Source organism: Macadamia integrifolia, chromosome 8 (assembly GCF_013358625.1).
Source record: "Macadamia integrifolia cultivar HAES 741 chromosome 8, SCU_Mint_v3, whole genome shotgun sequence".
Taxonomy (NCBI): Eukaryota; Viridiplantae; Streptophyta; class Magnoliopsida; order Proteales; family Proteaceae; genus Macadamia; species Macadamia integrifolia.
In genome coordinates this window covers 2,027,715-2,033,430 of record NC_056564.1, presented here as the reverse complement: position 1 = coordinate 2,033,430, position 5,716 = coordinate 2,027,715, and the positions used below count along the sequence as shown (strand labels likewise).

The 5,716-nt window shown below is 37.7% G+C and overlaps 1 long non-coding RNA gene across 1 annotated transcript; it reads right to left on the bottom strand.

Annotated features, from left to right (window-relative positions):
• Positions 1-497: 497 nt before the first annotated feature.
• LOC122087714 lies at positions 498-5,243 on the bottom strand. Its single transcript, XR_006142813.1, has 3 exons — positions 4,971-5,243; positions 4,668-4,730; positions 498-810 (listed from the first exon to the last, which is right to left on the bottom strand). It is a non-coding gene; the product is annotated as an uncharacterized LOC122087714 (long non-coding RNA).
• Positions 5,244-5,716: the final 473 nt, after the last annotated feature.

The following is a 5,716-nucleotide window of genomic DNA, read 5'->3' as shown; positions in this document are numbered from 1 at the left end:
TTTGGAGGAACTAGAAAGGATATAGTCCCTTAAAAAACCTCAACAGGAGTTCAAGAGTTGAGAACACAAGTCGGCATGCGATTGATTAGGTAGGCTGTTGTGAGGATAGTATCACTCCAATACTAAGATGGAACCTGTCTAGCAAACATCATGGCTTGAGCAATATATCCAGCAAGTGCCTATTCTTGCATTCAACCACCCCATTCTGAGCAGGAGTGTCAACATAGCTTGTTTGATAAAGAATCCCATGATTAGTTAGGTGTTTTTGAAACTGACCCTCCATGTACTCTTTCCCATTATCACTACGCAGAATTTTCAGAGTTGCATTAAACTAAGTCTGAATCATTTTATGGAATCGCTAAAACAATCGAACACTTCACTTTTGTGCTACATCATGTAAATCCAAGTAGTTATAGAGTGACATTCAATATATAAAGGACACGAACCACCTTTTCCCAGAAATAAATGTTTGATGAGATGGACCCCATACATCAGAATGAACCAAATGAAAAATAGAAGAGCTTCTTTTATTTAAAGGTGAATAATTGGAACGAGAGTGTTAGCCAGAGTACAAGCCTCACAAAAGAGTTCATCCCTAGTACATGATTTAACTAAATACGGAAACAAAAGAGATAAAGTCCTAATTGGTGGGTGTCCCAAACGACAGTGCCATTGATTCAATTCAGAAGAAGCAGAATGTAATTGATGAGGAGTTGTTGATGTTGTAGTCATAAGGAGACAACCATCATCAAGCAAATAAAGACCACCTTATCCCTTACCACATCCAATCGTCTTCTCCATTACCATATCCTGAAAAATGCAATGGGAAGGAAAAAATGTTACTTTATAGTTTAGGTCCTTAGCATGGTTTTAAGTATCGGTACGTATCGTGCCGTATCGGCCGATACGTATCCATATCGGTAGGCATCGACAAGATACATACCGATACGATACATGAAAATTTTAAAACCCTTATGTATCAATACGTATCCTACGATACACACCGATACACACCGATACACCACCGATACGCACCGATACTCACCGATACGTACCGATACTCTATGAAAAATTCAAAATTGAAGTGAAATGTACGTTTCGGTATGCATCGGTATGTATTGATACGTATCGATGCGTATCAGTATGTATCGACCGATACACACCGATACGTATCGATACGGTCATAAAATGGCCAAAATGAGTAATTTTTTAGAAAAACACAATTTTTTGAGGTGTTTTTGTTCCAAAATTGCTGCCAACCATTTTTCTCTCTAACTAAAGTGGAAATCAAGGTTGGGAACAAGTATTTTACATTTATGGGACAATTACAAACCTTGGATTCTTAGTGCGATACTCTCAATTTACTGTTTATGCATAATACATGTTATATATAACTTTTTTTAACTATTTTTTTATGCAAAAATGTATAAAAAAGTGTTTCCTATCCATTTATGTGCGTATTTTTAGCGTATCTTAGCGTATCTCCGATACGATACGATACCCTCCGATACGTATCTTAATTTTTACTGACCGATACGACGACCGATACCGATACTTTAATCCTTGGTCCTTAGTAAGACTACTAATAGATAGCAAATTTGTAGTAAAATTAAGGATATGTAAAACTAAAGACAGAGGTATAGAAGAAGAACACTTAATAGAACCCTTTTTAAAGACAGATGATAAGGTACCAATTGCTACCCTAACATTATCTCTGCCTGAAGTAGGTAAATACTGATGAAATAAACTATAGGAACCGGTCATATGATCAATGGCACCAGAGTCAATGATCGAGGGAGTGGAGACGACTAATGCATAATGGCCACCAAATAAAATACCTGAGTGAGCAAAATTGGAACTTGAAGGGACTGAATTGGAAGGAGTTGAAGAATTGGAAGCCTTAAACATACATCTGAAAGCCTAAAGTTCCTTTTGAGAGAGTCATGTATCAATTGCAAGTGGGATGTCCACAATCCCAGCCTGATGGGTTTTAGTTTTGGATTGACCCCGAGCACGCTTTGCCTCAAAATCAGCAGGTTTTTCCTGGAGTTTTCTACAGTTGGTCTTAGTATGGTATGGTTTGTGGCATTGTTCACATTTAACAATCTCCTTGGTAGTATCACCAATTCGATTCGCTCCCTCAAAGGTCATAGTGGATCCAATCTGTAGGGCTGATTTTTCAGTAGCATGAGTATGTAGCATAGAGTTACAGTGACATTCTTTCGTATAAACCATAGAAAAGGACTATTCCAGAGTAGGGAATGAAGATTTGCTAAGTATCTATACACGAATCTGATCATACTCAACATTCAGACCTGCCAAGAAATCATACACCCTAATTTTGTTTACATGTTTGGTGTAAGCAATATTATTTTCAACATTTTTAGGATGATAATCTGCAAAGTGATCCAATTTATACTATAAAGTTTGAAGTTCTGCATAATATTTGGTCACAGAGAGTTCCTGCTGGGTAGTGGTATGAACCTTCTTGTGAAGACCAAATACTTGAGCACCATTCCCTAGTTACCCATAAGTTTCCTTAACAGCAGCCCAAATCTGAGAAGCAATATCCAATAGCAAAAATCCTCGAGAAATAGATTGATGAATAGAACCAATCAAGTAAGACATTACCAAGGAGTCACTAATGACCCATTTATCCTGAGGGGTAACTTCATCAGTGGGTTTCTTCAATTTTACTGTAATGTGTTCAGTGAGACCTTTACCAGCAATGGTATAAGATATGTAGATCTGGACCAAACATGATATGGTTCGGCCCGACCAACCGCGGCCCAATAGATCCACCCATGACTTGGAGGAATATATAATGTACTATCGTCTTGTTAAGCAAGCAGTTGTAATTTGGGGTTTTTTCAAACTAGGGTTTCCGAGCGAGTTTTCTCGCCGCTGTTTGAGTGTAACCTCTCTTCTACATAGTGAAACTTCTTCTTCGCCCGAGGACGCAGCACACCACATCGGTATGTGAACTTCGTTAAATCTTTGTTTGTGGGGATGTCTTTGTTTATTTTCGTATTTGTTGGTGTTTGCAATAACAAACATGAAAAGGTTACTATTGGTGTGTTGGCATTTGAAGCTGCAACTTTGATGTCAAAGGTTATGGCAATGTCTGACCGATAAGCAAGTTGTTAGGTTGAGGGAAGAGATCATGAATTCGGTTGGTATCAGGAAGCTTGTGTCCGAAAATGATGAATTCCTTGTGGATTTGGCCTTTGCAGAAATGGTTGAAAACTTGGGGTTTGTTGTGAAATCCGTGGCTAGGCCTGGAAAGAAGTGCTCAGACCCTGTACTGCAGCAGTTTGAGAATGCGTTTGATAAACTTGTCAAGAGTGATGAGGGTCTACGTCACACTTTGAATACTTGGTTGCATGAGCCCACAAACCCTGACCTTGTTCTTTTCATTCATTTTAAGTTTGTTAACATAAATTTTGCAACTGATATGGTGTAACATAAGTATACAACATGTGTTTGCTGAGAAAATAAGAACTTGTGAAAGAGATGGGTGTATATAAGAACAAACAGTACACAACATAGGAGCATATGCAGTTTATTGGCTAGGCAGTCTCCTAGTCAAAATGTTTCCCTCACGCAAGCCCAGCAACCTAGGTGCTTACCTAGCTAAAGCACGCTTTGTCTAGCCTGGGCACCTGGTTTAACTAGGTATGCAAAGGTAAGACAAAAACATAAATTGTTCTTTGGGAAAACTGATCCAGTATTAAGAAAAACAAGAAAGGAGAAACAGGAGATTAGGAACCCTGTGGCTGATCAAATCCTAATATAGATTAATAGCTGTGTTTGGTCACATTTCTGAACAGGACAAACCTAAGAATTGTATTATGTCCACGTTTTTAGTCACCAACATTTCTGGTGGAGAATGATTTTACAAAAGAAGTCTTTGGAGCTTTGGATTCCTAGCTAAAGGGGGTGAGGAGTTCCATGTAAGCATATAACAAGGGTAGCAATATATAAGCTTGAGATTATGTTAAGGGTTTCCAAAAAGAATCAATGGAACATCCCATGATGGTGATAGATTTTATAATGGTCACAAACATTCTGCGATTGCCAATTTCCCACTAGAGAACCTGAGAGCGGGATCATATAGCCATTTACCAACACCATCACATCAAACTCTTCAACAACCACTTGACATTTTTCATTTTCCCTTTATTTATTTCTTTATTAATTGTGTGTGTGGGTAGGGGGTGGGGGAGTAAAAAAAAAAACCCCACTGTTGTCTACTCACTTGAGGAAGTTGCTCCTTGACTTGACTATGGTGAAATGAGGATGAAGCCCATACACAGCAAAAGCAAGAACAACTATTTACAGTAATGTTTCATTCCTAAATCACAAAGAAATGAAAGTGTTTTATGGGAGTGGTTCTGTTTTTAAATATCTTTAAGTCATTTTATCCCCACAAAGATTAAAAGTGGGTTAACGAAAAAATCACATTCACAACAGGACACACATACAATTCAAGAGAAACCTACATAGGCATAAAAAAGAATAGAAGTTTTTTCTGTTCATAGTATCTTGAATTCCTTTTATCCTCACAAAGAATGTAAGTGGGCAAGTAACAAAACCACACCAGGACACAAATACAATTCAAGAGAAACCAATATCCAAAAAGACTACTTTTTAGAGGCAGTACAAACCTAATACATCTCAGGCTTCAACCCTTTAGATACCAATCAACAACCTTCCAAGGCAGCCCTCCTCTTCAAAACAAAGATATAAAGAAGTAAACAGAACTGAAAGAGGAAAACCTGCTAAAAATACACAAAAACCCTTACAACATCCGAATAAAAAAAACGATGCACCCAACAATCTAAACCTTGCCAATACTAATAAGGACCCAATGCGAATTAAGTATTAATAACCCTTAATAAGAATAAAAATTAAATAAATATCCCAACAAGAACAAAAGAAAGAAAACAAAGATCACAAATTGCAGGTACCTCTTTAGCTGATTAACGAGCCCGCCAGAGCACTCTCTCTATCTCTGGAGAATCCACCCACCCAGACAAGAAAACAAATAAGAATGGGTTGTCCCTTTCCAGATAAACTCGCATGAGGCAGAGGACTGGAGAAGGTACCATCGAGAATCCACCCAGACTACCCCGACAGGAAATGTGAACGGACATCCAAATCAAACACAGCATTCTCGAAACTAACATTTCCCTAGAAAATAAATAAGAATGGGGTTGTTCATTCTTTTCGGTTTAGAGGAAAGCTATTCCCATTCCCCTACTCGCGCTAATAGGAAATGCACATCACGCCTGCACCGGTTAAACCGATCGGATCAGCCAATGAAAACCGGGACTGACCCGACCCGATTAATTAATGTATGGTCATTCCAGATGCAAGGCTGCAACCTTAAATATATATATATATATATATATATTTTTTTTTTAATCCAACAAATAAAAATTGTGATTAAAGAAGTAGAGGGGGTAGAATGTTTTCAGGATTATAGATATTCATAGACGTTTTGTCTATAATACTTTGGTGGGCTAATTTGGCCAAAAAGAACAATTAGTACATTTGTAGGCCTGAGACAAAAAGGTTAGTTTTGTAAAATTATTATACACATCTAAAAATAAAGGTATTATGCTTAAAGGCCAAAAGTTAATTGTTAGGTCAAAAAGTAATATTTGTAAATCTTTCGGGTTGCTCCGAACTTCCTTGACATCACATCATTTCG